Source organism: Bubalus kerabau, chromosome 9, assembly GCF_029407905.1.
Source record: "Bubalus kerabau isolate K-KA32 ecotype Philippines breed swamp buffalo chromosome 9, PCC_UOA_SB_1v2, whole genome shotgun sequence".
NCBI classification, from domain to species: domain Eukaryota; kingdom Metazoa; phylum Chordata; class Mammalia; order Artiodactyla; family Bovidae; genus Bubalus; species Bubalus kerabau.
Genome location: NC_073632.1, coordinates 83,770,388 through 83,794,928, shown reverse-complemented (window position 1 = coordinate 83,794,928; position 24,541 = coordinate 83,770,388). Strand labels below are relative to the sequence as shown.

Sequence of the window (24,541 nt, the reverse complement as noted above, 5' to 3'; positions counted from 1 at the left end):
ACATTGCAGGCAGATTCTTTACCATCTGAGCCACAGGGAAAGCCCAACAATAGTGGAATAATGGAATAATCCCTTCTCCAGGGGATGTTCCTGACCCAGGAATTGAACTGGGGTCTCCTACATTGCTGGTGGATTCTTTACCAACTGAGCTATCAGGGAAGCCCAGATTCATCTTGAGGACAGATCAAAGCCCTTAGCAGGTAGTATCACCTAATAACTCTGATAATAGATATTAAAAAGTTTGTGAATATAGTAGGAACTCCTCCACTGGATAGTAAACTTCTTAAAGGAAAAGACCTTGTATTACTAACTCCCCAGTATCTGATAACACAGGGTGGCACTTAGTAGGTATTGATAAATATTGATTAGACCTCAACTTGATTAAAAAATGCTTAGGAATTGTTGCTTTCTCTGTGTCTGAGCCCCAAAAGTGGGGTACTCAGTCTTTATGTAGGGTATAGTTTATCCTTTATTTCTATCCACTATATATCATAGGTGAAAAGCAATAATAATAAAAATCTTCAGTTGATAAGCTTTTGATAAAATTAATTCAGTTTACTTCTTAGGAAGTTTTTGTCTATCTCCCAAGCTTATTTCCTAATATGGCAAATAATGTGTTTCAGAGAGAGTTTTCTTGATTTGGTTTTACTTTTAGTTAATACTTCTAAAATGAGGTTAATACTTCAACACCAGAAGTTGCTCATTTCTTGTTGGGAGTTGTGGTTATTGAGGAAGGGGAGTTCCTTTAAGGCGGTTAACACTTTGGAATCCCCAGGGATGGTCCATGACAAAGGAGATTAGCATTCTGAATCGATACTGGATACCCTTCAAACCACAGCCAGTTAATCTGAGTCATTGTCACCAACCAGTTCAGTTTGAATACAAAAAGGGAAAAAAAGGATGAAATCCTCGTAAAAGTACAGTGTACCTAGTGGAAAATTATTCAGTGCCGCTTCAGAATTTTGAGATCTAACCCACTGAAATATTTAGCATTCCAAAGAGGCTGCCATATCAAGTATCTGCCATAAACTTTGCTACACTATATTGTGCTATTTTTAATGTATCTTGTTGAACACACACTCTTTAAATTTGTTCATAACCTGTTCCTTAGTTTTTTTTTCCTTCAAAAGAGATTTTTTGCTGACATCCTAAGCTTCGAATTAATTAAGGTACTTTTAAAAGATGTCATGTCCAGTGTAATATAAACTATTGAATTTATTTGAACAACATAAGCCATCATATCATTTGTCTGAGGTTGTCTACCTGAGTGATAAGTCTGCATGGACATGCAGATCACTGCCATGCACCTGGGTCACTGAAGACTTTCTAGCAGGGGATCTCATGTGATCATAAAGAGTAACAAAAACCGAGAGTGAAATTAATTTTTCCAGAAATCACTTAGGAATTAGTGTTTATGAAGATAACTGAGTATTTCTGGCCATTACTGAAGAGGGTCTTCCCCTCTCCATCCTGCACTATGGCCAGTCTTGACACACACAGGTTACCTAACCACAGTTATCTTGTCCAGTTTTAGCTGCTGCCACTGCCACTGCTCTAAACTTGACTTTCTTTTTTTCTTTTGTATTATCTTTTGCTCTCCCAAGCAAAAGTCCTTGACAGATAAGGAATATACGGATAAGGAATACTACATATTCTATGTAGTATAGTACATAGAATTCAGGTTTTGTAAGCTTGGATTTATATACCAACTTCAGATTCCTGGAAGTGGGATTTGGAGCAAGTTACTTAACAGTTTCCCTTCCTACCCAGGCCCTCCTCGTGAGGTTATCCTGATCTTAAAAAGCAGGCAGTATGACAACTTTCAGAGTTGTACAGTGGAGGTGAGAAAACATAATGCTAATTTCCCACCATAATGTTGGCACATAATAAATGAATAAATGTTAACATACTGTGAGGAAAAGCAGGTGAGCAGGGCCCCAAGACTCAGCTGAAAGTCCGCTTCCAGCACTTACCAGCTGACTCAGTTCTCCTAATCACCCTCTTCTCTCTCAGCCTCAGTTTTTTCATTTATAAAATGGGCAGAATATTTCTTGACCTTCCTCACCGAATTAAGTGGTTTAAGGAAATGAAATTTTGTGTGTGTGAAATTACTTTATAAAAACTGTAAAATATTAAAGTGTTACAAATATGATTACAAAGTTTTGGAGAATTAGCTTTATTCCTATTGGGAAAGATATATACATATATATATATATACACACACACACACACACACATACATACATAGATACATATTTTTTTCCCCAGCTTGAGCTCAATGGTTCTCTTCTGCTGAAGGTTGTGGTGGCTTTTTTTTTTTTCTTAAATGACTCATATGGCGCTTGCTATGAGGCTATGAGTTATCTCCAGGTTGGTTTTCTTCCTTCCTTCCTTTTTCTTTCGTTCTCTCTTTCTGTCTTCCTCTTTCCTTCCTCCTTTCTTTCTTTCTTCTGTAGCCTCCCCTCTGCTCTAATCTGTTCAGGAACAAGAACTCAGCTTTAAACTTTGGGCTGCAGTGTTCAGAGCTCACAGCACAGGCTAAGGGTGAAACCATCTCTGAGATGGAAACAGCCATCAGATGAGGGAAATCTAGAGGGAGGAAGCTGGGCTCTTCAGAGAGTATATATCAAAGTGTTGTATCAATGCTAAATCCCACACCTCTTTCTCCCTATGTGATGAACAAATACTACATCTTACTAATTTTTTAAAATCCCAGTACCTCTCACAATAACTGGCATACAGCTGGCATTGAAAAATGTTTCTTGACTCTGAGATGAGTAGAAAATTACACAATTATTATTTTGTCATTTTATCATTATTTATGTTACATAATAATAACAGCATATAATATGTAGTAGTATATACATAATATAATAACAATAATAACAGCACTTATTAGGTGCTTATGATATCATGTGTTTATAACCATATGCTCATTATTTTCATTTAACACTCAGAATGGTTTTACTAAGTAGATGCTATAATTATCCCCATGTCAGAGATGAGAAAGCTGGAAGGAGGTTCTGAGACACTGATGTAGGGCATGGGGGTGGCAAGTTAAGTAAGACAAAATAATTACAGGGGAGAATTGAGGGTCCAAATGAGGAGGGAACACGTGGGTTTGAGATGAAGCTTTCAACACAGTTACTATGTTTATCTCAATAACACGCTGCAGCCCAGAGCGGTTGGTGGAAACCAGTTTTTACGTAGATGTTATCCCCTTCATGCTTCCTTGGACTTGATGGCTATGAGTCACTCAATAAAGAGAAGTTAACGCATGGAGATAGGAACCAATGAAATATGTTCTTCAGCCTGGTGGAGACAAGTAATTGCCATTGGCTCTGAAGAATAGAGATACTTCAAAGCTTACTCTAAGTGAGCTTTACCCACTCCCTCTCTAGCAAAACTCCTTGGCTCCTGGCCTGTATGACCTTAGCTTTGTTCAGGAAATTCTGCCTAAGAGGCCTCAGAAGAGAGGCTGGTAAACTTGACATCCTATACACAGCTAAGTTATTTGCTAATAGGTTTGGGGATAGAGGAGGAGAGAGTAATCTACACCAAAGAACTGGGCCATTTGGGTAGAGTGGCTTTGGGCCATTCATCAAAAGTCATCACACCATCTATCTCTCCTATAACTAAGACAGTGGTTATACTAGCTGTGAAGGTGAAGGTTGCTCCTTTTCCTCAAATTCAAGCTTTCTTAGAGAAAGGTAGGAGGGCTATGTCTGATCAGAAATGGGTGAGTAGTACGTGACTGGTTGACTTTAATTTCCTTGGGCAAGGAAGCATTTGATATCATATCAACCCAGCACTTAAGAGAGTTTTTACATTCAGCTTCCCAGGTGGCTCAGATGGTAAAGTATCTGCCTGCAATGCAGGAGACCCAGGTTCAATCCCTGGGTTGGGAAGATTCCCTAGAGAAGGGAATGGCAACCCACTCCAGTATCCTTGCCTTGGGAATCCCATGAACAGAGGAGCCTGATGGGCTATTGTCCATGGGAATCGCAAAGAGTCGGACATGACTTAGCAACTAACACTTTCACTTTCTTTCACTTCCTACAAAAAACAGCTGGTACAAATTATTGTGCTATTATGACTTACGTTTGTGCATGGACGATGTAGCACTCTGAGAAGAAAGCAGAGAGGATGGTGAGCAACTATAAAATGATGTCAGCTAAGGATCAGGTAGAAAAGGTGGTCACATTTGCCTTGGGCAGCGGAGGCTATGGCACAGGCTCTCATTAGCAGCCAGGGCTGTGCCTTGTGTCTTCCTGAGACACTTTGAATTTACCTGGATTTCAAGTGCAATCTGGACACCAGCAGTGTTAAAAGCTCCTCGGATGAGTTGAGCTGAGAACCCCTGTTTAGGGGGCAGTGGGCCTGATTGTGAAATGAGAAAAGCCTTCAAATGGAAAATGAACTAGGTCTCCTTGCTTCACCCCAAGAAAAGAATCAGCACTAGTGCTAAGGGGTGATATGAAGGCTTATCTGGGCTCAAAGGAAAGAAGAATATTTGAAAAGCTTTGAGCTGTACTGAAAATGGAAGTTGTTTAGTGGTAAAGAAGCTTTGATCTCTAGAGGTGGTCAAGGGGAAGATGGACAACCATCACCCGGGAAGGTTGAACTTGGCCAGTGAGGGCCCCCTGTGCCAGGAGGACCAGAAGCATCATTCAGCCCCCTCACCCTTCATCAGAGCAGCTAAACTTTCTTTTTTTAATATTGGGTTTCCCCATAAGATTTCCTTTGAAGAAAGAGACCTGCTCAAAAAAAAAAAAAAAAACAAAAAACAAAAAACCCAAAAGCTTGAAGAAAAGAGACCTGCTCAAAAAAAAAAAAAAAAAAAAAAAAGCTTTAAAGTCACTCAACTAGTTGACCTTTATAACTATTACCAGCTCTGAAATTCTACAGTATTTAATCTTGTTTGATGTTTTCTAAGAAATAAAGCTACTGATTGATCCATTCTTCCGAAGTCTGAGGTGGCAAAGAAGGAGTTCGTGAAAGGGATGGAAAATGTGATTAGGAGGAGGGGGGCGTTGCTCTCAGCAGAGGGCCAGATGCAAGAGCCCTCAACCCTATGTAAGCTTGCAATCAATCAGAGTCTCTGGGGATGCTGTGTGGTGATAGCTATTCATGAAACACAGCAAGGTTGAGAGCCATGGGCTCCACGGGTGAGCTGTGAGAAGCATTCTATTGTACATGGAGCCAAACATGGCAAGCAGCCTCCAACATTGTGCTTCTTAAACTTCAGGTGCATCATATTCACCTGGATGGCTTATGCAAACATAGATGACTGTGCCCCACCCCCAGAGTTGCTGATTCAGTGAGTCTGTGACCAGGTGAAGAATTTACATTTTTAACAAGTTGCAGGTGATGCCAATACTTCTGGGGAGCACTATCAGAGAACCACTGCCTGACAAAAGGGGTTTACTTTAGACCTGCAAAGAACCTCCTCATGGTGGGAAGGTGAGTCACAGTACGCGGCAGCCTTGAGAGGATGGGCTAGTGCACTTAACCACTGTGGTCTTCCTTGCAGAAATATACTCACCTGACAGAGGAGCCTGGTGGGCTGCCGTCTATGGGGTTGCACAGAGTCAGACACGACTGAAGCAACTTAGCGGCAGCAGCAGCAGCAGTGTATCACCCAGGTGGCGCTAGTGGTAAAGAAACTGCCTGCCAATGCAGGAGAGGTAAGAGATGTGGGTTCAGTCCCTGGATCAGGAAGATCCCCTGGAGGAGGAAATGGCAACCCACTCCAGTATTCTTGCTTGGAAAATTGTATGGGGCAGAGGAGCCTGATGGGCTACAGTACATAGTGTTGCAAAGAGTTGGACATGATGAAGTGACTAAGCATAGTCTAATCATAGGGGAAACATCAGACATATCAATTGAGGGACATTCTACAACATACCTGACGAGTAAACCTCTCAAGATCATCAAAAACAAGGAAAGTTCGAGAAACTCTCATAGCAAGAAAGCCTAAGGAGATGTTAGACAACTAAATGTTACGTGGTGTTCTGGGTGGGATCTTGGGACAGAAAAAGAGGTATTGTGGAAAAATCGAGAGAATGATGCATTAATATTGATTCATTTGTTGTGACAAATGTACTGTAATAGGATAACATTGGAAACTGACTCCTCTTCCTTTCTCACACTGCAGCCACACAGTAGGAATATAATCCTAGATAAGAAAGGCAACTGTCCCAGTGACTTAAAATTCTTAGTAGAAATTTCCAACACTTTGATTCTCCTCATCTGGAAATCATTATCATGGTGACCCGTCTTTCTCTTGCCCTACCTTCTTTTTTTGCAGTTCCAAGACAATGTGCTCAAGGTGGTGGTTGAAATGAAGGGCAGTCAGAGTCCTTTCCCCAGACAATATTTTGCTGCTGGTGTGTAATTATGGGTGACCTTATTTCACTGGCTTTGAGAGTGAGCTTTATCAAATTCCTCATGTATCATTTAAGTTTTAAAGTGTCTTTGGAACACTGCACTGTGGGCTCATGGTGTACGTGGGTGTATGTTGGGAGGGGTTGCGTAACACAACCACTCTCTAGACCTGTATGTTTGTTACTCACCCGGTATTCACGTTGCATCTCCAACTTGGCTTTAGGTCCCCTCAGCCTTTTGGATGCTTGTTGCTTACAGTTCCTGCCATGGTATCTGATGAGGTTCCAGACAATAAGTATCAACCATACCTGGTAAGGAGATAATACTGATTCAAGGGAAACTGAATATCCCATGTACGGTTAGAATGGATTGGTTGATTTGGACCATTTATTTTTCCTTTTCAAGTGACTGAACTATACATTTGCAGGAGTTTAGTGAGGGTCTCATAGGTCCCCCTATGAGAGCGGCAGTGGCTGAACTGATAGCTTTAAGGAAGAAGCTTAGATACCTAATTCATCTTCCATCTAGGCAGGGGCTCCCAGGGGATAAGACTGCAGAGTTACATGTGAAATGCAAAATTTGAAGCAGAAGGCTCTCATCACCTGGAATTTTCTCTCCCTAAAATTGAGCAACAATACTGGAAATAGTGACAATTTACAAGAGTTCATCTAGGGCAGCAGGCGCCATTCTAATGGGTTCATTTCAGCCCCACAGAAGCACAGAGAAGGTAAGTAACTTACTCAAGCTCATGCAGCTTGAAGTGGAGCCAGGATTCTGGTCTGGGTCATCTGGCTCCAGAGCCCTTTCTATAAACTATAAGGTTTGTGCATCTCTCTTAGAGAGGACACTAGGAGATGTCCCACTCTTGACTAGCCTGACTAGAGGGTCCAAGATCTGGACTGGAATTTCCCAGAGAATGTCACAACTGTCTAAGGCTAGGAGAATGTTCTATCACTTAGCTGTACTTCATATAACTATCACCAGCATTGCCCCTAGCAACTGGTAAATATTGATTAAGCTTCTGTTCCATGCCAGGTAACATGGATACAAAGATGAAAAAGAGATGGTAGGACTGCGCTCGAGAAATGTAGAGGAGATAAACACCCAAGCAAACAAGCCAACAAAATCCCAAACAGCCCCCAGTAAAGGCCAATAGAAAGACCTCCAGTGAGTAAGGGACTCGCCTTGCCCTAGGGGAGGGTAGACAGTAGATGACTCCTTTCCTCTCTCATTTAGTTTTCCTCCAGGTACTTCCCTGATTTCTTCTACTTACAGCTAACAAGCTTAAATGGAAGAGATTTGAAGTTCTGTGCAAGGTGTTGGGAGGTTTAGAAGGGCAGTATTCTGTTCATCTGATAAATATGAGAGGCTCCAACTCAGCAGATGCCTATTTGCCCTCCTCCTCCCAGGAAACAGGGAACATTTACATCTTTGTTCCTTCTTCCAAGGCAGGAATCTTGGGTTCCCTCTGAAAGCTCCTCTGGCAGCCTTGCCTGGCTGTGCGTCCATGTCTACCGCCAAAACAAACATGTTGCAGGGCTGTTGTTGTTCACGCATTGCCCTCGAAAACTCTTGCTGTCACGGGATCACCCTCTTCCTGCTGATGGATGGTCATTATCTGACTCTGTTGCCATGGAGAGGGATGGAATCAGGTGTGTTTTTGAGGCCTGCATACTCCCACTGGGGCTGCAACAAGGATGCTTCTGTACGTCATGTTTGGCAAGCCTGTGGCAGGCTGTGGCCAGGCTTTTCCTACAGGTCAAACCTAATCAACTGATCAGCTGCAGATCATATCAAGACCTCTGCTTGATACGTTATTAGTGACAGACATGCTTCCATAATGAATATCACGATGTCATTTGACCATAACGTTCTTGAGGTGGGGAAAGAAAACACTCCAGTCATCAGACTTGGGATGAGAAGGGCTTGTGTTCACAGAAACACAACTTCACGTCACTGTTTCTCACGAAGGACTGTTTTGTTCTCGAAGACTGCTGCTCATCCTCTGATGTTGATTTCCTATGTTACAACGACCTCGATTCGTATGCCCTGGCAAGCAGCACAAGCACTGTTTCCTGTTTCTGAACTTGTAGACAACCATCCATACGTCTCATGGTTGTCAATTCAACCAGATAACTGTGGCACCTCCTTGATGCTTTTTTATCTTTAGCTTAGATTAAAAGGACCTTGGAAGTGAAGCTTTTAATTTTTTTGGATAGGGTATTCTTAATTCATTTGGCTAAATTTTCATATGACTAATAATCTAAAAAAGAAAGTAAGTATAAACTTGTGTCCCTGTTTCTCAGGCCTGAAAACTCAGTAGTGACAAGACTGCAGATATGCAGATTTTAAAGCAATAAATGCTTTGTGGTTTTTCTTATTTGTTTGTTGAGAGCAAAGGAGTAGCATCAGTCTTGTTTTCATTTGACCCCCCAAACAGGAAAATGATTACAGGTTAGTCATTGAGAACAGTCAATGGGGACTATGCCCACATCGTACAGGTCAAAAACATGTGAATAGCTTTCACAATCTGTGTACACTCTTGTGATGAAGTTGCTTCATTTATTGGTGAATGTTACTTATATAGTACTACTATAGGGCAAAAACTAAACTAGGTTTATTCTATTCAGATCTTAACATTTTTAAATGATTAAAACATATACAAAGCATATATAAATATATATATATATATATATATATATATACTTATCCAGCAGTTTGGAACATGCTTTAAAGCAGAGGCGAGAAAGGTCACTTGGAGATAACTGCCATTAATAGCCTATATTCTTGCATTTTGTTGGCTCTGTGTGCATGTGTGTGTGTGTGCATATTTTAAGCAAAGCTGGCAATATACTCTTTATACAATTTGTTGTTTTTTTGGTTTAATTTTTACAAGCTCTTCATAAATAAACTTTTTGGTTATAAAACATTTATATTATTTGTAACAGAAGATCTTTTCTGTTTTTATAAGCATCCTGCATGGATCACAGATTCCATTTCTAAGTCAGAAGTCTGTCTTGACCACACTCACCAAAAGTTCTTTGGAAAAGTTAATCTCCCTTGTGTTTTAGATGATTCTATCATTCTCTTAGAGATATAAACACACACACACACACACACACACACACACATACACACACACACACACCGTTATCACCCTGGAGCCCGACACAGGCTAAACCCAAGGATGTGGGCTTCTGGTTTTCAGTCCCCCTTGACAGCTGTGCCCATGCTTCTTGCATGCCCTAGTGATACACACAGAATGTCCTCCCACTGGGTAGATTTTCCCATCTTTACTAAGGAATTCAAGACCTGGTACCTAATATTGAACACTTAGCTCTCCTTTTCACCATCACAGCCATTCTCCCAATCTGGAAAGATCTCTTCTTGATGGAACCCACTCCCTCACATCTGTCTCTTCCTTCCCCAGGAAAGTAATTCTAGTTTGTTTCCTACTAGGTCCAATTCTGCCAATAGAGTCTTGGTTCTCTTTATTGTCACTAGAAACACAAAGACTCTCTAAGTTGAGTTGGAAGGGAAGGGTGAGAGTTGCTCAAGGAAGGGAAGATGAGCAAAGCCTGGATCTGCAGACTTCCATGTGCTTGAGAAGGCGAAGAGAGTAAAATTACCTTTGGTATTCTTTTGAGTCCCCTCAGGGCTTCCCTGGAATTCCCAGGTGGTGCTAGTGGTAAAGAACCCACCTGCCAATACAAGAGACATAAGAGAGATGGGTTACATCCTTGGGTCAGGAAGATCCCCAGGAGGAGGGTATGACAACCCACTCCAGTATTCTTGCCTGGAGAATCCCATGGACAGAGGAACCTGGAGGGCTGCAGTTGCAAAGAATTGGACACAACTTAGTGACTAAGTAACAAAAAACAACAAACAGCAGATGATAAACAACATGGAAACTATTCTCCTAATAACTTAAGTGTTTATGTAATGAATATGACATAATTTTCAAACCATTACTTTTAGGATAAAATCTAAACTTTTTAACGTGATTTACAGCCTGCTACCTTTTAACTCCTGCCCTACTGCTCCAGCTCTACTGAACTTCCAGACTCTCTAGCCGGTTTTTCCTCTAGGTCATGCATATGCTATTTTCTTTTGCTGAAATGTTCTTCCCTCTATCATCCCCATCTTCTGGTTAACTTCACACATTTTTCTCATTTTAGATTAAATGTCACTTCCTCTGGTTAGGTTCCCTGTCCTCTGAGGTCTTGTAGCAAATGTCGTTAACTACTCGGTTAACTACTTATCTCCACCCAGATTGTAAGTTCTGCAAGGATGAGGGCCATGTCTATTTTGTGTTTGGATTCTGTTCTAGCTCAATGTTTGATACATATTCGGTACTCAATAAGATATTGAAATGAGTCTGATTCTTTGTGACCCCTTGGACTGTAGCCTGCCAGGCTCCTCTGTCCATGGAATTTCCCAGGCAAGAATATTGGAGTGGGTTGCCATTTCCTCCTCCAGGGGATCTTCCCAACCCTGGGATCAAACCCATATCTCTTGCAGCTCCTACATTTGCAGGTGGATTCTTTCCCATTGTGCCACCTGGGAAGTCCCTTGAAATGAATAGTGGATATTTTTGGGTGCTTCTGGTTTTCACAAGCAGTGATTATTTGGAATTTTATCTTGGAATTTTAAAATTACTTTCTGATGATAAATTCTTGGAAGTAGGATTACTAGGTCAAAGGATATAAACATTTTTGAGCCCTCTTGAGAAAACACAGATTGTTTTCCAGAAAGTTGTACATTCCTACTAGTAGTGAATGAAACTTCCTGTTTCACTGTACTCTTCTCAGCACTATTAGAAATGATTTTTTTGCTAACTTGGTATAAAGAAAGTTTCCCCTCAGCTGTTTCAATTTTGCCTTAAATCTTGAGATGGACATTTTTCATCTATTTTTAAATTCACTTGTATTTCTCTATTGTGAATTGTTTGGTATCCTTTGCCCATTTTTATTCTAGAATTTTCATGTTTTTACAATCACTTTTTATACACTATGTTTTAAAGATGTCAGATTATTATGATATTCAGTGAAGAATTTCCTCTCTGCTTAGATGCTTGCATTTTCCTCTTTCTTTTTTTTAATCGTACATTCTTAAGTTTAATATTTTCATATGATTGGGTCTGTCCTCATTTTCCTTGAGATTTCTTGCATGACTCCTACAATCCTTTCACCACCAGTGATCAAATATTCAGCTATTTTTTTTCTTTTGGCATGTATACAGCTAAATTTCTTTGCCTCTGTGTGTGTGTGTGTGTGTACTTGTGTGTGTGTGTACTTGTGTGTGTGCATTTATGTGCATGTGTCCTGGGGTGTCAGACACTGGGAATTTTTTAAATTAATTAATTAATTTTAATTAATTAATTTACAGTATTGTAGTGTTTTTTTGCCATACATTGACATAAATCACCATGGGTGTACATGTGTCGCCCATCTCCCTCCCACCTCCCTCCCCATCCTATCCCTCAGGGTTGTCCCAGTGCACTGGCTTTGAGTGCCCTGTTTCATGCATCGAACTTGGACTGGAGATCTATTTCACATATGGTAATATACATGTTTCAATGCTATTCTTTCAAATCGTCCCACCCTCGCCTTCTCCCACAGAGTCCAAAAGACTGTTCTTTATATCTGTGTCTCTTTTGCTGTCCTGCATATAGGGTCATGGTTACCATCTTTCTAAATTCCATATATATGCATTAATATACTGTATTGGTGTTTTTCTTTTTGACTGACTTCACTCTGTGTAATAGGTTCCAGTTTCATCCACCTCATTAGAACTGATTCAAAAGAATTCTTTTTAATAGCTGAGTAATATTCCATTGTGTATATGTACCATAGTTTTCTTAACCACTCATCTGCTGATGGACATCTATGTCCTAGCTATTGTAAACAGTGCTGTGATGAACATTGGTGTACACGTGTCTCTTTCAGTTCTGGTTTCCTCAGTGTGTATGCCAGCAGTGGGATTGCTGGGTCATATGGCAGTTCTATTTCCAGTTTTTTAAGGAATCTCCACACTGTTATTCATAGAGGCTGTACTAATTTGCATTCCCACCAACAGTGTAAGAAGGTTCCCTTTTCTCCACCCCCTCTCCAGCATTTATTGTTTGTAGACTTTTGGATAGCAGCCATTCTAACCAGTGTGAGATAGTACCTGATTGTAATTTTGATTTGCATTTCTCTGACAATGAGTGACGTTGAGAATCTTTTCATGTGTTTGTTAGCCATCTGTATGTCTTCTTTGGAAAAATGTCTGTTTAGTTCTTTGGCCCATTTTTTGATTGGCTTGTTTATTTTTCTGGAATTGAGCTGCAGGAGTTGCTTGTATATTTTCAAGATTAATTCTTCGTCAGTTGCTTCATTTGCTGTTATTTTCTCCCATTCTGAAGGCTGTCTTTTCACCTTGCTTATAGTTTTCTTCATTGTGCAAAAGCTTTTAAGTTTAATTAGGTCCCATTTGTTTGTTTTTGCTTTTTTTCCCATCACTCTGGGAGGTGGGTCATAGAGGATCCTGCTATGATTTATGTCAGAGAGTGCTTTGTCTATGTTTTCCTCTAGGAGTTTTATAGTTTCTGGTCTTGCATTTAGATCTTTAAACCATTTTGAGTTTATTTTTGTGTATAGTGTTAGAAAGTGTTCTAGTTTCATTCTTTTACAAGTGGTTGACCGATTTTCCCAGCACCACTTGTTAAAGAGATTGTCTTTTATCCATTGTATATTCTTGCCTCCTTTGTCAAAGATAAGGTGTCCATAGGTGTGTGGATTTATCTCTGGGCTCTCTATTTTGTTTCATTGATCTGTATTTCTGTCTTTGTGCCAGTACCATGACTGTAGCTTTGTAGTATAGTCTGAAGTCAGGCAGGTTGATTCCTCCAGTTCCATTCTTCTTTTTCAAGATTGCTTTGGCTCTTCAAGGTTTTTTGTATTTCCATAAAAATTGTGAAATTATTTGTTCCAGTTCTGTGAAAAATACCATTGGTAGCTTGATAGGAATTGCACTGAATCTATAGATTGCTTTGGGCACTATACTCATTTTCACTATATTGATTCTTCTGATCCATGAACATGGTATATTTCCCCATCTATTTGTGTCATCTTTGATTTCTTTCATCAGTGTTTTATAGTTTTCTATATATGGGTTTTTGTTTCTTTAGGTCAATTTATTCCTAAGTATTTTATTTTTTTCATCACAATGAAAATTTCTTAATTTCCTTAATTTCTCTTTCTATTTTCTCTTTGTTAGTGTATAGGAATGCAAGGGATTTCTGTGTGTTAATTTTATATCCTGCAACTTTACTATATTCATTTATTAGCTCTAGTAATTTTCTGGTGGTATCTTTAGGGTTTTCTATGTAGAGGATCATGTCATCTGCAAACAGTGAGAGTTTTACTTCTTCTTTTCCAATCTGGATTCCTTTTATTTCTGTTTCTTCTCTGATTGCTGTGGCTAAAACTTCTAAAACCATGTTGAATAATAGTGGTGAGAGTGGGCGCATTTGTCTTGTTCCTGACTTTATGGGGGATGCTTTCAATTTTTCTCCATTGAGGATAATGTTTGCTGTGGGTTTATCATATATGGCTTTTATTATGTTGAGGTATGTTCCTTCTATGTTCTGCTTTCTGGAGGGTTTTTATCATAAATTGGTGCTGAATGTTGTCAAAGGCTTTCTCTGCCTTTGATTATCTATTGAGATAATCATATGGTTTTTATCTTGCAATTTGTTGATGTGGTGTATCACATTGATTGACTTGCAAATATTGAAGAATCCTTGTCTCCCTGGGATAAAGCCTGCTTGGTCATGATGTGTGATCTTTTAAATATGTTGTTGGATTCTGTTTGCTAGAATTTTGTTGAGGATTGTTGCATATATGTTCATTAGTGATATTGGCCTGTAGTTTTCTTTTTTTGTGGCATCTTTGTCTGGTTTTGATATTAGGGTGATGGTGGTCTCATAGAATGAGTTTGGCAGTTTACCTTCCTCTGCAATTTTCTGGAAGCCACTGGGAATTTAATGGTAGGTTGGGAGGATCTTCTTTTGCCAAAAGACTGACCAATGTCTCAACATGATCTGTTGAATAATCTTTCCTTTCCCAATGATTGAAGATGTCTCTTTTCACAAACATAGAAACAATATTATTCTAGTGTCAGTGTGTCTTCCTGAAGTGGGTCATGTGCTTTTTTGTCATTTAGGTTTTAGGGAGAGACTTTGACGAGGAGGAAACCTTCTGTGTTTGTCTCCCTACCCCATCCTTTCTCCCTGGCTCTGCCTACTGGTTCTGCAGTTTAGCTTCACTGAGGCTAAACTCTGAGGCATCTAGGGAAAGTAGGTGCCTGAGATATGAAACTGGTAAGGGCACAATGCATTTGCATGAAAACCCACTATACCAATTTAGTAATGTTTATAAATGTCTTTGGCATTGCCAGAGCATAACTTTAGTTTGTCTGGCATTGGATCTAAAAAATGCAGCCTGCAAACAGATACCCGCTGAAAAGCAAGTGCTGTGGTCAAAGACAGAGTATCTGCCACCCTGACTAGTGTTCAAGTGACCAGTGTCTCTATGGTGATGGTTTCTTCTTTCACACAACACTGCACAGTAGTACAAGGGGGGAATGCCAGTCTTAACTAACGAAGACAAGAGTCGACAAAAAGTTTCCTTTACAGGAAGCCACTAGCCACGTACACCCACGAAAGGTGGGTGGGAGCAGACATCTCTATATTAAGGTAATTTGCTCTCTTTCTCATTCATTCTTTCTTCTTTGCTTTCTTGCTTCTTAGCTTTCAGCTTAGTTCTGTGACAAAGTTTGGCTTTATCATAGTTCTTACAAATTGGTCCCTGGGAAAACGAATCATAGAATCTAACACCTTAAGTTAAGAAGCACTACTGACATTCATTTGTTGTGTTTTCCATCAATCAAAATTGGAAACAGAGACAAGTGACCATTTTTGTATGTCAAGAAGCAGAAACAGTGGGAGTACAAGAATCTTGCTGCTTCAGGAAACCATTGTCATTTATATCAAAGTGCTAAAGGTTTGAAATGGAAGTGTTTCAAGGGTTTCCCCACATCCTGCCCCCAAATGTGGATCTGTGTTTTGAAATGAATTAGTTCAATCTTTATCCTGAATTCAGATACCTTTTTTCCCTTCTGATGCTTAGACAAATACAATTAACCTTCCTTTTATTTCTTTGGGGTGTCTGTTATAATTTCTGCATCTCCGTATTTGCTTGGATGGGCATGGGGGTATTTCAAGTACTTGTCCTAAGGTGTTTATCTGGGCTTCCCTGGTGGCTCAGATGGTAAAGAATCCACATGCAGTGTGAGAGATCTGAGTTCGATCCCTGGGTAGGGAAGATCCCCTGGAGGAGGGCATGGCAATCCACTCCAGTATTCTTGCCAGGAGAATTCTCATAGACAGAGGAGCCTGGCAGGCTACAGTCCATGGAGCTGCAAAGAATTGGACTCAACTGAGCTACTAAGCACAGCACAGCAAGGTGTTTATTTGGGGCTTCCCAGGCAGCTCCACTTGCCAATGCAGGAGACTCAGGTTCCATCCTTGGGTTGGAAAGATCTCCTGGAGAAGGAAATGGCAACCCACTCCACTATTCTTGCCTGGAAAATCCCATGGACAGAGGAGCTGTGAGCTACAGTCCATGAGGTAGCAGAGTTTGATACAACTGAAGAACTGACCATGCATGCACAAGGTGTTCATTTGCAAGCAATAAATAGACAACAAGTAACAAAGAGACACATGTCATTCCAGTTTAAACCAGAGACCCTGTCTCCCTCTACCCCCTTACCTTGCTCTTCTTTTCCTTTTCCCACAGTGTCTTTCACCCTCTAACACACTACCAGTTTACTTGCTATGTTTATTGTCTATTGTCTCCTGAATAAGGCCAGCGATTCTTGTCTGTTTCATGTATTCTAAGTGTTTGATACCATATCTGGCATGTAAGTTGTCACTCAGTGAATTTTTGTTGAACTCAATTTAATCAACTCATGTACCTGAAAAGTCCAGGTTTCTGGTAGGGTGGGGTCCTTCATCTCAATAATGTCATCCAGGACCCAGATCTTCCCTCTTTTCTCTATCAATTTTGTTTTACTTAGGGGCTATGCTATCCTAAGTCAGGCTCCTCTTGTGGGCCCCTGGTGGCTCTAACTCCAGGGCTTCTAGTTCAAATAAAGCAGGAGGGATGGGGAAGCTTCATCTTGCAACTCCAGCAAAAGTCCTGAGGGTCCCTCTGAATGAACTGGCTCAGTCAGTCATGGTGATGAGGGATAGATGTGCTGATGGCTTAGCCCAGGCCACGTATTCCCTCGTTTCCACCAAGATGGAATCAGCCTTTCAAGAATCACATGGATCCCCAAACAGAAACTGAGGGCCTGCTGGAGAGGGGGGCATGGTGGATGGATGGTTACACTATTCAACAAGAAGGAAGAACACTCTAACCAATAAGGGTTTATCACTGCAAGCAAACAGAGTTTGGGAAATCCCCTGTTTGATCTTCCTAATTTATGTGACTAGAGCTGAGGTTAGGCTCAAGCTCATGTGATTAAATTGAATTCATCTTCTCATTTGGGTGGGGGGCAAATTTGGGTTTTCCTGTGAGGTGGAAGAATTCTCTAAAAGGATTTAGGAGAGCAAGAAAACAAAAAGCTGATCTTATGGATGGAAAGATGGCAATTTTTTCTTTCTTCCCATTGATATAACTCACTGGAGTTTGAAAAGAGGTCACTTCACCCCTTTCATTCTTATTCTGTACTGGGTGCACCAGTGCATCTTCATCTCCAGGGCTTATTGCCCAAGTAAGGTAGTGTAAAGAGAAGATCAAGGGGGTAACCTGTGGCCATGAGCAAGCTCTGTGGTTCAGAGCTGATCACATGGAGGCAGAACTCCTGGTTGCCTGCAGAGGGTCAGCTCACTCTGACAACTGGCTCCTCTTCTTGCTCTTCCTCATCTCTATGTTTATTAACTCAGGATTCAACCTCAAGCAGAATGCTCTTAATTTGGCCCCCCATAATTCTATAACACAGAGGATGAGTTGCTGCAGGTAAGTACTGGGAGACACTGCAATTTTCTAAGTTAAATATCAAGTCAACATATGTGCCAGAAAGTGTAATTCATTCTCCAGGATCTTAAGTGTCCTGTCTTAGGCACAACAGAAGGGACGTGCACTCATTTCCTAATACCTCTGCATACAAAAAGAATATAAGTAATTTTCATGCCCACAGCTGGTTCCTCAGTACAGTACTGTTCCTTTGGAGTATTGCTAACCATGAAAGGCTCGCGGAATGAAATAAGAACATGTACCATGCATGGTCTAGTCCTGCCTGCCTTGCCATCTCCATCATGTGCTGGTTTCCCCTTGTTGCCTTCTGCTTTAGCCACACTGGCCTGTAAGTCATTGAAATATCCCAAAGTCTTTCTTCCCTTAGGGTCTTGGGCTGCCTGGGTTCAAGTTCTGCCTTTCTACTTACTTACCCTTTTCAAGCTTCATTTGCCTCATCTGTGATGTGGGGCTAACAGTCATTCTGCTTCATAGGATTGTGTTAGGATTAAAAGAAATAATATATGTAAACTTCTTAGAATGTTCTTCCTTCCCAATAATTAAAAAATGTTAGCCCCCTTCCTCCACTTTCCATTTCCTATTTCTCTTCTCTCCCCCCATCTCCTCTCCTCCTTTTGCCCAAATTAGGCATTTCAATGTCTCAGTTGTTATGTACACTATCATTTCTTCAGAGGGCTTCCCAGATGGCTCTGGGGAAGGTAAAGAATAGTAGGTACAGAATCTACCTGCAGTGCAGGAGACACAGGAGACTCAGGTTCAATCGATCCCTGGGTTGGGAAGATCCACTGCAGGAGGGCATGGTAACCCACTGCAGTATTCTTGCCTGGGAAATACAATGGACAGAGGAGCTTGGTGGGCTGTAGTCTGTGGGGTGGCAAAGAGTCCAATGTAACTGAGGACACATGCAGTACTTTGGAGATCTTTTCTGACCATCCTACCTAAAGAAGTTGCTTCCTTATTTCTCTGTTTCCTTCACTGCACCTGTCTCCATTTGCAATTATATATTTATTTGCTTTTTTTCCATGTTCATTGTCTTTCTCCATGAAGTGACTGAAAAGTCCATGCTTGCAGGGTCCTCAGCAATATCTGTCATTGTACATATTATACAAGTCTGCACAGAGCAGGCTGGCAATACACATTTAAGAATGAAAGCCTTTGTCCTTTGAAAGGGAGGGGAACTACAAAGAGAAAGTGAAATTCTGAATCACTAATAATTCTATAACATACTGGGGCAGAAGCTGCACTGCTGGGTACCATCACTGGGATTGGGCAGGAGTAGGGGTAGGAAGGAGGAAGCACACCTCCTTCCTAAAAGAAAATGCCAGGCAACTTGAACACCTCTGATTTCCAGGGCTCTGGCTGCCAAAGTTGATGGAAGTGCCAAGCAGGGGACAGTGATTGTCATCACATGGCCAGGAGAGCTTTAGACTAGTTTGGTGGATGGATCTTACTCAGCAGCGCATGGAAGACACCTTCTAGGAACCGTCAGAAATATTTGAAAGTTACCTTTCATGGGGTTAAAGGTCCCATGACCCCAGGCTATGGAAAGAACCAGGGAAACTTGAGTCGGGGTTGTTCTTGTTATCTGTGCAGTTGGGTAAGCCCGGAGGAAAGTTGAATTACAATATGAATATTACCATGGCCAGGACTCATCTCTATGTGCAGGGTTCAACAAAAGACTCTCAAGCAAAGGTTCATAACTAGTTCATTGAAGAGTATAACAGTAAGAGAAGAAAGAGCCCAGTTTTATCAACTCCCATGTCATCATCCACATGACCTCCACAGGCTGCAGGGAATGTTGGTGGGGAAAACAGATTATTTTCTATTAGACTGAATCTTTCTTAAAAATTCACATTTCTAGCATTAGCCAACAGGAAAGAATGTTGAATATGCTTATATTATCTGAATATTGGGAAAGAGGCAAACTGGTAAACTTATTTATTAAGATGGGAAAATGTTAACACTGATACTTTTAATGAGAGAATGGTCATGGGAGCCAGGGAATCACACTTATGTTCTTTTTACCCCTAACCAGTTTCATCGAAAAAATATATTAATAAGAGTATATAAATTAAATGTGAATGGCCCTCCTCCTCTCCTATTGGTCAACCAATCCTATTCCTTAGAGGTAACCACTGTGAAAATAGGCTCCTGGGCATTCTCTTTCTGAGTTTCCTTCACTTACACATACCCCATCACTTTATAAGATCATCTTTTTATTGATATGCTGCCTCATTAATTGGAGGAGTGTGCTTGTATATGAATGTCTTTTATGTTTTTCAGATTATCTGAAGACTAGATTCCTAGATGTGTAATTACTGGGTCAAAGTTGCCTTGAAAATTTCTGAGGTCCAGGTCTGATTGCATTTCTGCTTATGAGCACTGAAGTGGGCACCCTAACTCCTTTGAACTGAGTTTGGATGAGGTGATCTTTAAATGCCTTTAGAGCTCTAACATGGTTTGAGTCTAAGATTCTCAGGCTCCTCTAGATGATGGTTACTTTAGGCTGACTTTCATGCTGTGGTTTTAAGAATGATTCTTAATTTAGAAGCAAGCCAGAGAGAGAGGAAAAGGATTAAAAGAAAATGAGCAAATGCAGCTGATTATGAACTTGGGTTTTCCATAAATACCAGGAAAGGACAGAGCTGAGCCAAAGTGGACTAAACACCCTTAGCTATCACAAAAGGCTACAGCTGAAAGTGGTGCTTTTACCATTAGCAGACAACACAGATGTTTGAAATAAAGGAGTGTCTTGATATCTAGAGAGATTACAGTTCCCTGTACCGCATGGAGGACATCTTACCAGGGTTGGCATCGACCCAACCCGTAACCTTTGAGCTGTAGCCCTTGTGGCTGTGTCATCAACTGATTTCGTAAAAGAACATGGCCAAACCTGCCCAGTCCTTGGCTGGAGCTCCTTTCAGCAAAATCCAGGGCGCTGTAGGTGACTCAGGTAGTGGAATTCTGCCTTTGAGTCAGGACAGAATTTTAGCTTTTCCCTGGTTGGGAGTTTAGTCATGTTTAAGGACCTATAAAAATTTTCTATAGAAAATGTTGTCTTGAAAAGGTAGTTTTAATTTAATTGAAAGAATCGGAAACTATTTCCTTAAGATTCCACTTCAAGTTTAGTTATTCATTTCCATTTTAGGAATAACAGGTTCAGCCCTAGAGCATGATCACCAGGTTTCCATCTGCAATTCAAAAATAGCTATGTCTAAATTCCAGAGATTTTAGGGTATTTCTATATGAGAGCCAGGGATAATCTTAGAGTAAATTACTCTAAATAATTGGTAAAGCTTCTCAGATCATAAAGAATCTGCCTGCAAAGTAGGAGACCCAGGTTCTATCCCTGGGTCAGGAAGATCTTCTGGAGAAGGGAATGGCTACCCACTCCAGTATTCGTGCCTGGAGAATTCCATGGACAGAGGAGGCTGGTGGGAGTGACTAGCACAACACTCCTTAATAGCATTTTGAGCTTTCCAATTTACTCCATTAGTACTGAATCCCAAATCTGTATTACTGAAATTTCTTAACTTAGATGAAATGGGTGTTTGAGGAGCACCCATATATCACTAGATCTTACGGGAAGGAATACAGATAACTGAAATGTTTTATTTAAGCATGATATATAAATATACATGAAAGCACTGATCAAAATTTCTCCAAAACAGGATGCTATGAATTAACTTCAATGAATGCTCTAAAGGTATGACCCTGATCTGCCTATATACTTTTCTTTTTAGGTTTAAAGGTGCTGATGTAAGATGCTAGCAGCTACATTTATCCCACCAACATGAATCTATAGTATCATCAATCCAGAAAAGGTTGGGATAAAGAAGTGGTTATATATACCTATGATGTTATAGAACTAATAGATAGCTATGTCTTATCTACACCTCTCAAATGATCCATGAATTACTGTATTGAGTGTGAATTATTACTTCTGTCTTCAAACTTTCATAGCAAGGCTGATGACTTTACTAGCATATTATGTGGAAGTGTGTAGAACCTGTCTACATGATATATCATGCCCTTTTGTTCTGTGGCTGAGACATTAAATTACTTCCAGTAAATAGCATTCATCAGTGATGGGCTTTTGGCTGGGTCCATGGCTATTCAGAAAAAAAATCTGCATTTCTTAGACTCCCTTGTAGCTAGGTGTATCCAAGTGATGAACTTCTGACTAATGGGAAACAAGGGGAAGTGCCATGTGGATGGTAGCTTCTGGGAACCTTCTTTACAGACCAATGTCATAGGCATCCAAAGCCCTTAGTCTTCATTCCCCTCCCTTGCTACTAATATATGTCTTGGACCAGAACTTTGGGGCCATAGTTTTGGACCAACAGAAGAAAAAGCTGGAAGGAACCTGGGCCCCTGACATATTTGGGGATCAAAGTTGCCATTGCAGATCTAGGTTTCTACCTTCAGACTTTTATATGAAGACCATAAGCTTCTATCTTTTTAAAACCATAATTAATTAATTAAATCATAAGTAATAGCCAGTTTCCATTAATTATCACCTATTTCTTTGATGGACATTAGCCTGATTTTCCTTGATATAAAAAAAAACCAAAACTGACACTTTTTTCTTTTCTCTAAAGTCAGTATCAGGTTATATAATCAGATGTATGGTCCAGTAAATGGACAAGAAAGTTTCAAATTGAGATGACATAGAAAAAACCCAGAATTGAAGCTTGCAATCTGTTCCTATTACACATATATCTATAGTTGAGCTGGTGGTGTTTGGTTAGAATGGTTGCAGGTAATTTAATCATTAGTGATACTGAAACAAGCAGAATGCTGATGGAGTATTTTACTGTGAGAAGTGTATAGACATTTTCTCAGCTGTACTACGTCAGGGTCAGTGATCTCCCCTACTTTAAATTTCAAGAGGATTTTGGCTGACCAATTCCTTCCCACCCGTCTACAAGTATACCTTTTGCTAGGATCATAAAAGAGAGCATAAGTTCACTCTTCTACTCCCACCTCTAATTTACCTGCTTTTTTCTCCTCCAAATCATTTTCGTGCCAACAACCCCTGGAAAGGGGGAAAATAAAAATCAAACAAACAAACAGAAATCCAAGGAAATATCCTGACATTGCTAACAAGCCATATCTCTGGATAAATCAGATGTAATGACAGTGTCACTGGATTGTTAAGTCACTATCCTAATTGGGGGGGGTGCATTTTAAAATTCATCTACATCTGCTGAGTGCATCATGATAATGTTTTGTTGGCTTTTTTTCAAACGCATCAGATGGGATATGTTACTGTCACAGCTCCCTTATTCTCTTTGAAAGAGGACTTTAAATTCTCAAGTAGCTAAATAGTATGCAAGATATTTGTAGAAGGCAAACGCAGTCTCTAAACTCCTCCAAATTCCTAGAAGTAACTTATTCTTAATTTTGCTCCAAGAGCTTCCCCAATCCAGGAAGTTGTCTTCTTTGTATTTCACATCTACCCTATCTACCCTTGTAGTTTCCTTCCTGTGATTTTGAAATTTCTTTTTAAACTCTACTTGTATCACGCTAAGTCCCAGAACTAGAACTTCAGTCATTAGCATTTGCCTCACTGAAGACATCCCTGGAGTGTGGCTCAAAGGAAGGACCCCCTCGGAGAAAGGGGTTGCCCAGATAAATGATTCATGCACTACAGAGATGGATTTTTTTAAATGTACTTTCCTTCTGGAAAGGAGAAAACTGGTTTTTCTTTTCTTCTGAAGCATCGTCACAAAGCCAGGAGCGGGAGGGCAACCCTTGTAGCCATGAGGTTCAAATGAACAGGGAAAAAAAAGCAGTCCCCCTGGAAGGGGGAATGTCTGATAGCTCATGTCCATCCTTCTTTTTCTCTAGTTGCTGAGGATGCAGAAGCAGCCTTGCTAACGTGCAGCAGTGACGCGACTCACAGTCAGCTGACATGGCAGGAAGTCACCTCAAGCTACACTGACAGACGGGAAAGTCCAGAGTAGCTTGAATGTACTTTTTAAGAAAAGGAAATAAAGAAGGCACTTTGGAGCTGATGGGCTGTGTCACAAAGTCAGAAAGCCCAATTACATTTGATAATTTTGTGTAAGACGTAGGAATAGTCTGGGAATGCATTGATTTTAAATAAAGATATTACTATAATGTTTGCAACCCGTGCATGTATATTTTAATCATTAAATACAGAACAGCACTCTTGTCAGAAGGATGAAATCAACCAGTGTTCACTGGACTGAATTAAATGACATTTGGTTGCTGGGGTCTCAACAGGGATAGTCATAAGAAAGACTGCAGCAAGACATCTTCCCTCTCATTGTGTTTGCCTGCTTTTTAGAGTTCTTCTCTTGTGCCGGGGTTCAGGGATCTTCAGGGGCCCTTTTCCTTTCAAAGGAGAGGAAGAGAATTCTTTCAGCCATTCAGAGGATCTGGAAATATATGTGGTCTTGTGGTCCCAGGGATGGTGGAGCCTGGTGGGCTGCCGTCCGTGGGGTCGCACAGAGTCGGACACGACTGAAGCGACTTAGTAGTAGTAGTAGTAGCGTGCCAATTACTCTGCAAAGGAGTATGAGAGGGCTGGATAGAATAAGATCTTTGAGGAGCTGTGTCTAGTTGGGGCAACAAGCTGTAAACATACTGAATGGTGGGTACCAGAAAAAGAGCTCTTTCAGGGAAGAGTATGACAGATTATCAAATAGCTATGTCAAGAGAACAGACATGCTGAGAGCATTGAGAGGAAGGCAAGATCAGTGTGGACAAGGCTGTTGATCGGGGACAATTTGTACAAAGGGATCTGGAACTATACTCCACTTTAAAGTGGACGGAATCCACTTTACATAAGGGGCAAAGATCAAATCTGTTATCCCAGGAATGGTGATAGCCAATGAAGAGTGGTATAGGTATGAAAACCTGAAGATATGAATTAGACCTGGTTCAGAAAGATGGTTGAACAGTGAAGCTCATTTCTTCTTCTGTAGAATGGATGTAATAAATGCCCTGTCTGCCATCCACATTAAGTGAAGTAGTGTGATTCACTGTAACCCACATAATAAGCTTAAGTTGTTAATAGTGGTATATTATGACTTTAGGAA

At 40.5% G+C, this 24,541-nt stretch overlaps 3 long non-coding RNA genes and 1 other non-coding gene across 4 annotated transcripts; 2 read left to right on the top strand and 2 right to left on the bottom strand.

The window, feature by feature from the left end:
* Positions 1–1,630: 1,630 nt before the first annotated feature.
* On the bottom strand, positions 1,631–7,416 carry LOC129620061 (uncharacterized). The gene is made up of 3 exons (XR_008698357.1): positions 7,128–7,416; positions 6,576–6,695; positions 1,631–2,474 (listed from the first exon to the last, which is right to left on the bottom strand). It is a non-coding gene; the product is annotated as an uncharacterized LOC129620061 (long non-coding RNA).
* Positions 2,509–4,765, bottom strand: LOC129620063 (uncharacterized). The gene is made up of 3 exons (XR_008698359.1): positions 4,292–4,765; positions 4,102–4,126; positions 2,509–3,312 (listed from the first exon to the last, which is right to left on the bottom strand). It is a non-coding gene; the product is annotated as an uncharacterized LOC129620063 (long non-coding RNA).
* Positions 3,837–3,908, top strand: TRNAC-GCA (transfer RNA cysteine (anticodon GCA)). Its single transcript has one exon. It is a non-coding gene; the product is annotated as a tRNA-Cys (tRNA).
* LOC129620062 (uncharacterized) lies at positions 4,938–23,606 on the top strand. The gene is made up of 4 exons (XR_008698358.1): positions 4,938–5,463; positions 5,534–5,687; positions 6,611–6,698; positions 23,325–23,606. It is a non-coding gene; the product is annotated as an uncharacterized LOC129620062 (long non-coding RNA).
* Positions 23,607–24,541: the final 935 nt, after the last annotated feature.